Raw genomic sequence first — 11,586 nt, 5'->3', positions numbered from 1 at the left:
TTCAACTGGAAATGTATGATCTAGACATAGGATCAAGCTAGAAAAACATCTACTTATTCCAGATACATTGTTCAGAGCATATGACACAATAGAAAATGGCAGAATTCCAGACTCAGACATAGTACATATTAATCTAATTCAAAGAATAATACTGGTCACAGATAAAATGTGCGCACTAATTGAGGAAGCTACCGCTCAGGACACCACATTGCAAAAAAATCGTAACAGCTATTTGTGCTGGTTGGCCTGGAAAATACATACTTAGCCCCTACTTTCAGTTCAAAGAAGAGCTGTCAGTACTGGATGGCATTTTGTTCAAAGGCTCATAAAGTGTTGTTCCAGCAGTGCCAAAGAAAGACATGTTAAACAGAATACACAAGGGGCATCTACACATTGAAAAATGCAAAAGGAGAGCAAGGGTTGTTTTAAATTGGCCCAAATACTGACATAGAAGATGCTGTAAAGGCAGGAACAACATGTCTAAAGCACAGATCAGTGCCAAGAAAAGAGCCAGGCATTGACTTATTCATGCATGCAGGGAAAAAAAATGTATTAGTTTTACATTATTATTCCCACTATCCTGAAATTGCATTGCTCAAAAGCACAACAGCAAACCATGTCATAATTCACATCAAATAATTTTTTATTAGACATCGGATTCCACAAATTGTAAGAACAGACAATGGACTCAGTTCAACTGTCTTTATTTTAAAGAGTTTGCAAACAAATATGGATTCTGTCACTATCACACACCAATGTTTACCAGTCACTCTTAAATTATAGGGCAACACCCATGAAAAATGAATTGTCCCCCCGTAGAAATGCTGATTAACAGAAAAATCAAAACTAGGCTGCCAAATTGTGTGGGTGATGCTCATCAGAATGAAAAGCAAAACATTTTAAAAAGTTGACAAACTCAAATAAAAATGGTACTATGACAGAATTTCCAGGGAGTTACTACTGCTACACAACAAAGATATAGTGCTTATTTCAGATGCATGAAAGTGGAAACAACAAGCACTAGTTTCCCATCAAGTAGCTCCCAGATCCAATCAAGTAGTCACACCAGAAAGACAAGTGTTAAGAAAAAACAAACGATACCTGCAGCTAGTAAAGGGGAGAAAAGAAGCAGCATCATGAAATTCAGCAAGGGAAGCAGAGCTAACATCAAAGCAACAAGAAATGGCAGAAGAGAAAATCAGACAGAAGTGGAGACATCTGAACAAGGAAACCAAACAAAACTGAACCAGTAAAGATTGATAGCACAAAGACTGATAGGGCATTTATACACATACTTTTCTGTCCCACAGCACTCCAGAGATCTGCCGCTTCAGAGAAGACCCAATTAATCGAGTCTGCTCTTCACACGAGCTGAGGCAAACTGTGCTGGCCCACATGCAAGTATACAAATGGCGAAATGCATGTCAGCACACAGAAAATGGCAGCATCTGATAAAAGAAGTCTACAGGCCAATGAGAGGTAAAGCGCTGCTCAGCCTGGTACTGGCAACTGGGGATGACCTAATCAGTGACCTAACAATCGATGGGAAGCTGGGTGACAGCGACCATGAGCTTATCACCTTCACCATCTGGAGTAAAGCTGGCAAGTCAGTCAGTAATACAGAAGTCCTCGACTTCAGGAAAGCTGACTTCGACAATCTGAGGAGGCTTGTTGTTGAGGCCCTAAGCAACCACGACCCCAAGGGGAGGGCAGTTCAGGAAGAGTGGTTGCTCCTCAAGGGTGTGATCCCGGATGCACAAGCTAATGCTATTCCGCCTTGGAGGAAAGGCAGCAAAAGGGCACAGTAGCCCCCCTGGCTCTCCAGGGAACTAAAGGACCTCCTGAGGCTAAAAAAAAAGGCCTACAAAGGATGGAGGATGGGATTCACCTCCAAGGAGGATTATTCTGCACTGGTCCAGTCCTGCAGGGAGCAAACCAGGAAAGCCAAGGCTGTTACTGAACTCCAACTAGCTACAAGTATCAAGGATAATAAAAAGTCCTTTTTTAGATATATAGGGAGCTGGAGGAAAATCAAGGGCAACACCAGACCCCTGCTAAACCAGATGGGACAACTAACAACCGACATCCAGGAAAAAGCCAACTTGCTAAATGGGTACTTTGCATCGGTCTTTCGTGAGTCCCACAGGATGCCCCTGCTCATTACGGGACAGGGAGGTCAGGGTGAGGGAGATTCCTTGCCTTCCATCAATGCTGACCCCTTGAAGGAACACCTTGAGAGTCTGGACACCTTCAAGTCAACCAATCCTGACAATCTGCACCCCAGGATATTCAAGGACCTGGCTAGCATCATAGCTCAGCCTCTGGCATGGATCTTCAAGAACTCCTGGTGCTCTGGTGTAGTGCCTGAAGATTGGAAAAAGGCCAATGTGGTGCCTATCTTCAAGAAAGGAAGGAAAGTGGATCCGGAAAACTACAGGCCCATCAGCCTTAACTCTATCCTGGGAAAGTCTTAGAAAAGTTTATTAAGAAGCCATCCTTAATGGACTGGCTGACACCACCATCCTAAGGGATAGCCAGCACGGGTTTGTTGCGGGTAGGTCTTGCTTGACCAGTTTTATTTCCTTTTAAGACCAGGTGACCTAACACCTGGACAAGGGAGAGGAGATTGATGTTGTAGATCTTGACTTCAAAAAAGCCTTCTACCTGGTATCCCATGATCACCTCTTGGCAAAACTGGCCAACTGTGGCCTCAGGTCCACCACGATCCACTGGCTGGGGAATTGGCTCTTGTGTGTGTTAAGGTAGAGTGGGATGAATGCAGGAGGGATGGTAGCCTTTAACTGGGGGCCTTTCTTGTGCCAGTTAGATCTCAGCCCGCCCACCTGTTTCTGGTCCAACTGCCCACCCCTATTTTGTTTGCCACTACTTGATGGAAAACTGTGGTCAGACCCAGAGGGTGGTGAAGAGTTTTTAAACCTGAAAGCTTGCTAAGTTATATTTCTCCAGCTATTCAGTTGGTCTAATAAAAGATATCAGATTGAGCAAAGGAACCTTGTTTTCCTGATTCAATTCAGATTTGGCAATTTGGGCCAGATCTCCAAATCAAATTGGCTGCTAATGCTTCACACAGCCCTACTGTTTATGTCTCACTGGTTGGAAATGGTTCCTTTTTCCCTGCTTCTTCATGCCAGGCTGAAAGACTTGCCCTTCAAAAACTGGGGGAGGGCCCATGATCTGGCCTGCAAACTGCCTGCACTGCTTACCCTGTTTATAACCCCTAGTCATTGATGCCTAACTAATGTTTCTGCTTTTGAAGACTAACAGCTGTTTGATAATGGAGGCAGGTACCAGGAATCTGTTCCTGATTCCAGTCTCAGATTACAGGTTTCTCTTCATGAAACTGGCTCTGAAAATGGTTGTTTGGCAGCATACATGGGACCCCATAACTGTGTCTTTTTTTTTAATCCTCCTTCTTTTCAGATCTGCATGGGATAAAATGTTGTGTCCCCTGGTGCTGCTCACACTGTACAGAAAAATGGAAGTGCCAACTTGTGTCATGGCTGCGGAGCTGTAATAGCTGTTCAGGGTTTCTTCCAGTGTTACCTGGCCCTCTTTCTTGTCATGGCCACTCCTAGGACCTTGCACTCTGATATTACAATATGGCATTGTAATATCTTGCAACTAAACTTTTTGGCTGTGAAAACTTGCTTCAAAGACATGCACATCACAATGCTCAGTGTAACAGGGAGGCAAGCTCTGACCTGTTAGTAGGGATATTCCATAGAAAATTTACTGGGAATTGGAGAAGCAGTGCACCAGTGAGATGACTTCATCAGACGGCATCTGGACACAGAAGTTTTCCACACCTGAAAAGAAACTGTGATTAAAGACCAGAAAGAGAAATAGGATGAACCAGTTAAAAGACAGTCACCAGTAAGCCTCTACCCCTGGAAGGGGATAGCATGTGTGAGTGAGTAACTCAGTGGGGTTACGATAACCTGCATGGAGGTGCAGGATCTCAGCAGCATCCACAGAGACAATGAGTGACTTTCCTGTGTAGCAAAACCCCAAGTTTTTCTTTTTCTTTTCTTTTAAAATGCATTCCCTGTCCTTCCCCAATCTTTCCTGACTTTGTCTCTCCCTCTTATTCCCTATAGATAATTATAAGTAAGCTAAGTTGTAGGATAAACTTTAACATTTTGTTTTAGGTAGTAAGTTTTATTTTTCTCTCCCCTCTGCAAATAAGTGCCCTGCTATTTTGATATAGATATCCACTGTTTTATAAGTGATAATTATTATGTTTGTATTCATTTTTTTTTTACTGCTTTTATATTGTGTGATTACTGTTTTAGGCCTATATATGTAAGTTAGCATAAGTCATGTCAAGTTTCCATCTTGTAATATCAAGCCTCCATCTCATCCCCATGCCCAGTTGTGTACCCTCTAACTCATACTACCCCCCATATAACTTGGTCCCTGAATGAATGGGGATGAATGAGGGTGCTTGAGAGACAACGGCAATAGGTCTAAAAACAGCTCCTTCTGTATGATCAAACTATCAACACCAAGACCTGGACCAATAACCCAGCCTTTGGAACCACCCTCAGCATTCAAGAAACAAAAGATGAGGCAACCCATCATTGTGCCAAGGCTGCACATGCTCAGTAAGAACATCTGGAACCCTCTGGAATAGGACTGACCTTGCCTGGATAGGCTCTCTCCATAGGAGACCAGAGGGAGTTTGCCCCATAAAAATGGGTAGTGAAGACTGACTCCTTGGGGATGCCCTCTCTATCTGTACCAGAACAATGCCACACCAACTATCAACCCAGAGGCCCTGCCAGCAACCCCCACTCTGGACAACACCTACTGGACAAAGACCCCTTTCCAGCCTGGATAGGTAGCTACCTCCCACCCCCTCTTCAACCAAGAACTTGGACTCTGCTTCTCTTCCCTACTGGACTCCAACTCTTCCACTGAGTCTCTTTCTCCTGCTGCCATTGTGAGTGCTTGTGTGTGCACATGTGTGTGTGTGACCAATTACTTCATGGGGCTGTGTAGTGTCTGTGTAGTTGTCTGTTTAATAAAACTGCTATTTAGGCCTCTGAATTGGGTTTACTTTTACTACAGTCTGGCCCTGCTCCAATCTCTGCTCTTTGCCCCTCTCACTTCTGTCTCATTTCTCCCTCTCCTGCTTCTGGTTCACTACCACCTCCAACACCTGTCCTAAGCTCCTCTCTGCCTCCAAACCCCCTGTTTCTTTTCCACTGTCTTATCCTCACTGCCTTTTCCTTTTCCCCTGAGCAACCAGGTTTCTGCTTCAGTTTCTTTCCTGGCTGTCTCCTCCCTGCCACTGGGCTTTTCCCATTGCACCAGTAACCTTGAATAACCCTGGGGCCACTTGATATTAAGTAACCCCAAGCCTCAGGTCCTCAGCCAGCTTCTCTCTAGTCCACCAGTTCTAATCCTGGTTCTGGCAACTTTCACTCCCTACACTTTAACTCTCTCTCTCCCACCTTAACTGTCACCCAAGTACACACATACATACCATACCATCCAAGTGAGGAACTTACTTGTGTATGTTTGGTGGGTTGTATGTATGTAAACTGGTAAGTGTGTGTCATTGTGTGCATGATATACGAATTAGTGATCTGCGTATGTTTACTGAGTGTGCAGGTATGGAACATTGATTTTTGTGTAATTTTTGGGGTGTACAGTGTATGTGCTTCAGTTGGTGATAGGTATGCATGTGCCTAGGCTGGTTTGGATGTGTATGTGCCTGAGTTGGTAGAGTGTGTGTGTGTGTATTTACCTAATTGACTTGTGTGTTTGTATATGTGCAATTGTGTCACACCCTCCTGTCTAACAGCGCAATATTGAGATCCTGAGCATTGGCCTGACCCCACAGGGTAACATTTTATGATGGAGAATGTGGGCATATTGTGGGTGCTAGCGGGAGTGAGAGGGAGTGAGAAGTGTGGGTTGGATGAGCTAGTGTGCTTGTGGATTACTAGTGACAAAAGATTACTTGTAACAAAAGTGGTGCATTGGCCAGTAAACAGAAATTTTGAACTTAAAGAACATTAATCAGAGATATGAAGACTGGGGCTGTAGATGTGATTTCACCATTGGATTGGCAACAAACCCACAGTCTCACCCAAAGGATTTTACTAAACCAGCAAACACAGATGGAAGAGCTGGTGAGCGTCAGAGTTCAGAAGGCTGAGGCCTACATCATAATAGTCACTCGACAACAGGAAATGAGTGAGAAACTTGAAGCTAGACAGACAATGACGTTGCATGGATCGGAGGGAACAAGACTTCCTAAAATGACAGACCAAGACAATGTGTAAGCCTTCCTTGAGGCCTTTGAGATAGCACTATTGCAGCCACCTGGGATCCCACTGGATGGGTCACACAGCTGGTACCCTTACTTATAGGGCCAGCACAGCTATCAAGGGTGGTAGCAAGCTACTATGAGAAAGTGAAGAATGCCATATGTATTGGGTGGAAATGTCACTGGAGTCTTACAGGCAATATTACTGAGCCAAGAAGAAATCAGAGGAAGTGAAACCATGGCTGTTAGCCCAGACATTGAAAGATCTACTAGAAAGGTGGATTCAACTGGATCATAAATCAGTGTCTGAAATATTAGATATTTTTGTATTGGAGCAATTCCTCACTGATTTGAGTGGAGATACACAAAGATGGGTGAAATGACACCAACCATAATCCTTGGATGAATCTCTTCACTTAGCAGAAGCATTTGTAGCAGCAGAGCAAGAAGCCAGACCTGTCAGAAAAGAAAAGGCTGGGAGTTTGTTTCCAGCCAGTCATCATGACACAGGGAGTCGAGGGTGAAGAACTGAAATTACAACAGAATATAGAAACTGGGAGCTGAAAGAAGTAATATACTTTAGATGTGGCAGCAAGGGGCACATTTCCCAGTTTTGTCCCCATAAAGGACTGGGAGATCACTCAAGGCACTTTTCCCATGAAGAAAAGATGGACTGTAGCTTTGATAGGCATAGAAGACCGTGGAAGTGGTCCAAGCCAATAGTAGACGTAAAAATTGGAGAACTTATCATTCCAACAATTGTAGATATGGTCTGATCCCAAACTATGGTAAAGGGTGATCTAATTTATCCACAAGCCGGAGAGCTAGAAACCCCAGTAAGCATGATTTGTATCCATAGTGTATCATATAGAAGGAGACTATGATTAATGGCTATGGGTCATATGGAAGAAATAGCTGTTAGACTGACAGACACTCTACCATGTCCCATGTTGCTAGGAATTGACTGGGCTCATCTCTGCAAAATAGTGGGACAAACTATGAAATCTGACAAAGAAAAGATAGACTATCAGTGAGATATGGGTTTCATAGGGATAAGTACAGAAGAGGCACCTCAAGGTGAAAACTTAAATGCTGAATTAGACTTCAAAGAAATCGTAGGTGATGTACAGTTTAGGGAGAAGCAAAGACAGGAATCAAAATTTCAAAATATTTACAAGGAGGGCCTTGCAAAGTGTGAAGGGAAAATCATGAATCCTGGGTTGGCTGACAAGGTTCCTCAATTTGAGGTAAGAGAAGGTGTTCTTTATCAAGTTGACCAAGAAAAAGGGGGAGATGAAATTCTTCAAATTTTAGTTCCGCTCCAGTACTCACCAGTGATGTTGCAGGTAGTGCATACGCTGCCCATGGAAGCACATCTGAAGAGAGTCAAGGTGGAAGCATGTTTCAAGCAATGTTTTTTTTGGCCCAGATTAGATAAACAAGTAGAGAGGTATAGTCGTGATTGTCCCAAATGTCAATGGATTTCAGATATTTGACCTACTGAAGTACCTTTAGTGCCCTTACCTTTAGTAGAAAAGCCATTAGTTCAAATAATGATGGATATAGCAAGATTGTTTCCTAGAAGTAATGCTGGCTATTAATTTGTGTTAGTAATAAATTATGCTACTGGGTTTCCCAAACCTATCACTTTAAAGTTGGTTACAGCACCAAGAATAGCAGAAGAAATCAAATGGGTGTCCAGGGTCAGGGTACCACGGGAGATCTCTACGGATCAGGGGAAAAAAATTATGTCCAATGTTCTGAAGGAGATTTGTAATACTCTTAAGATCAAACAACTAAGAACCTCAGTTTACCATCCTCAGATGGATGGGTTAGTACAGTAATTCAATTGTACACTGAAAGGAATGCTTTGTACTTGTATCCATGGAGAGCCTGGAAAATGGGAATGGGAATTACAACAAATGCATGAAGGATAGAGAATTTGAAGAAGGGGATTTGATGTTGGTAATTAGGGGTCTGCAAAATGAGATGTATTCAATTTGGATTTGGATTCGGCCCAAATCAGGGACAGTGATTTGATTTGTTGATTCAGATCACTGTCCCCAATTTGATTCGACTGAATCCAAACCTGAAGATTTGATGCTGATTTGGAGTATCAGCTATTTGGACATAGACACAGCTTTAAATGTTTTTTCTATATACCTCGAGGTACCAGGCATGGCTTATGAATGCTGCAATGCTGGGGTGGATGAAGTGTCCCACAGGAGTTTGCTCCCCCTCCCCCCGCTGTGTGCTCTGCAGCAAACCCGGAAGTGGACTAGAAGTATTGGTCTCCCCCAGCTCAGTGTTCAGCTGCAGCGGTACCCTGCATGCTCCTCCAGACCCAGGAGGCACCAGTTGCCGAGCCAGAGGGGTATGGGGGGGGCTCCCAGCTTGCCCCCCAGACAGACCTGGAAGTGCTTCTGGTACACTTCCAGGTGTGCTGCTGAGTGCTCCAGGGAGCCCCTGCACTCCTGTGGCATGCTCCACGTGCCCCAACATTGAACCGTTCATGAGCCACCTGGTAGCTTGAGGTAATTAGAAAAAACATTTCAAGCTATGTCTATGTCCAAATCACCTAAACTTTCTGAATCTCTCTGAATTGATTCAGAGGATTCCAATTCGATTCAGAGAGATTAAAGGGTCTCCTGATTCAATTCAGGTTTGGAGATTCGGCCATGAAATCGGGCTGAGTCTCCGCTGAATCAAATCAAGGACCAAAGCTTCACCTATTGATAATGCTACTGCATAACAACCAACAATAAGCTGCTATCTCACTGGCAAGGGCCATTTCAAGTCACTCGTACAGTGGAGCCAGTGAATTATGAGCTCCAACAAACCAAACCAGTCAAGAGAAGGTAAATATATCATGCTAATTTTTTTTTAAATGGTATGCTGAGGAGGGCTGGCTTATGCAAAGAGAGATAGAATCATAAGATCTAGATTTGACTGGGGATCTGGTTTTGTCAGGACTGAGTGGGGAGGTACCTGTAGTAGGAAATAACTTGTTCAATATACAAGATAAAGAACTTGAACAACTAGTCCAAGAATTTCAGGACATTTTCAGTGATAAACCAAGAAAGGCCAAAGGAGTGGAACACCAAATGAAAACACTGTCTAGGTGTATAGTAAGGAATCATTGGACACACTTACTCAGGCATCTTTGGCAGTCAGTGGGAAGAGAAATAGACCAAATGAAGCAATTGGAGATTATAGAGGATTCCTGGAGGAGCTGGTTAGTAATAGTGCCAGAACTCGATGATACTATGAGAATTTGTGTAAATTATAGGAAGGTGAATGACGTGGCAACCTTTGATGCATTTCCAATGCCCCAAATTGATGACATGATAGAGAAGATAGGTCAAGCTAAGTATATCTCTATGCTTGACTTAACCAAAGGGTATTGGCAAATTTCTATGGCATCCCAAAATAGGGAGAAAACAGCTTTCAGCACTTCCTTGGGATTATTCCAGTTTAAGAGGATCCTTTTGGGTTGCTTGAAGCTGTGGCTTCATTCTAGTGATTAATGGATAAAATCTTAGCCCCGCATCAAAATTATGTGGCAGCATATACTGATTATATATCTTTTTATGAGGACTGGACACCACATCAACAGCATTTGAGGGGCAGTGCTTCAAGAATTTAGATTGACAGCGCTAATGGCAAACTCCCCAAAATGTGTCCAGGGTCAGGAAGAGATACAGTATTTTGGCTTCCAAGTAGGGCAACCTGTGGTGGACAGAGCCACTGCTATACAAAACTGTAGATTGCCCAGGAACTTCAATCCTTCTTAGGATTCACCAATTATTATTCACGGTTTGTCCCGGGGGTTTGGGAGCTAATGGCCCCATTAACTGACATGACATGAGGGAAGATGAGCCACCTTCAGTGGTCAGCATGGGTTATAGAAGACTTTGAAAAGGTGGATAAAGTGCTCTGTCAAAACCCAGTGCTGTACACCCCCAATTTAAAAAAGATGAGTTTTTTGCAAACAGATGACTCAAAGGTGGCTATAGGGGCAGTGTTATTCCAAAGAGTTCAAGGAGAAGAATGGACAATAGCATATGCAAGTAAGAAACTCTCTGGAACAGAGACTAGGTATTCCCCAGTAGAACGAAAATGCCTGACTATTCGCTGTGGGGTTGAACTCTTTAGATATTATTTATTAGGAAGAAAATTTATACTAATTACAGCTCGTACCTCATTAAGGTAGCTACGATCTGCAAAAACTGATAATGCATGTATTATGAGGTGGTCATTGGCTTTACAACCTCTCCATTTCTCAATAGAACATTGTCCTGGGAGGAGAAATATAATTACTGATTTCCTGTCCCATTCACTACAAGAAAAGAATGCAACACTGAGTGAAACATGAGATTCTAGCCAAAGATTTTTTTTTTCTTCTCAAAATCAGAGCATGAGTTTAAAAGATAAAAATGTATAACCCATATTAGAAAGTAAAGGGGGGAGGTATATAATAGGGAGGCAAGCTCTGATCTACTACTAGGGATGTTCCATAGAAAACTTACCAGGAGTTGGAGAAGCAACTCGCCAGTAAGATGACATCATCAGATGGCGTCTGGACGTGGAAGTTTTCCACACCTGAAAAGAGACTGATTATAGACATGAAAGGGAAACAGGGTGAACCAGTTAAAAGACAGCTGCCAGCAAACCTGTACCCTGGGAAGGGGACAGAGTGTGTAAGTGAGTATTATCACATGCTTACTTTTGAAGGAAGAGCATTAAATAGACCATAAAGGCTCATCAGTAAATTTTGCAGTTACAAATAAGGGGGTTACAATAGCCTGAGCAGAGGTGCAGGATCTCAGCAGCAGCAGCCAGAGAGACAATGAGTGATTTTCCTGAACAGTGGAGATAACTTACCCGAAGGAGAGAGGTGAGCTCCATCTGGCAGCTGGGGAAGTTGTGGACATGACAAACTGTGAGTTGAACCTCAAAGAGAGTAGAACAAAGATAAATGAACTGATAAGGTGAGCTAGATTGACCCTAGTCCACTTATTATAAGGACAGTGAGATCTTGACACTGGTAGGGTAGACTGTAATTCCTTGACAAGTGGCTACATCAGGCTTTTTCCTCATGAAGCAACAAGGGAATAAATATCAGTTTGGCAATATGATTAGCAATCTTTTTTGTTTGATTATTTATATTTTCTTCCATTAAGGCGTAGCAGGCGATCTGACAAACAAAGGTTGCAACCAGGTTCCAGATTTTGAGTAATAACCTTGGGACACCTCGCTGATCTGTAACATTCAGCAATGATGTGACT

The 11,586-nt window shown here is 43.1% G+C and overlaps 1 long non-coding RNA gene across 1 annotated transcript; it reads right to left on the bottom strand.

Moving 5' to 3' along the window:
• Positions 1–820: 820 nt before the first annotated feature.
• On the bottom strand, positions 821–11,230 carry LOC149873958 (uncharacterized). Its single transcript, XR_016439895.1, has 3 exons — positions 11,183–11,230; positions 10,828–10,900; positions 821–3,827 (listed from the first exon to the last, which is right to left on the bottom strand). It is a non-coding gene; the product is annotated as an uncharacterized LOC149873958 (long non-coding RNA).
• Positions 11,231–11,586: the final 356 nt, after the last annotated feature.

The sequence above is a fragment of the Crocodylus siamensis genome, chromosome 1 (assembly GCF_052110815.1).
Source record: "Crocodylus siamensis isolate JL-2025a chromosome 1, ASM5211081v1, whole genome shotgun sequence".
In the NCBI taxonomy this organism is placed as follows: Eukaryota; Metazoa; Chordata; order Crocodylia; family Crocodylidae; genus Crocodylus; species Crocodylus siamensis.
Note: the sequence above shows the minus strand (reverse complement) of the source record. Positions and strands in the feature narration are given on the sequence as shown.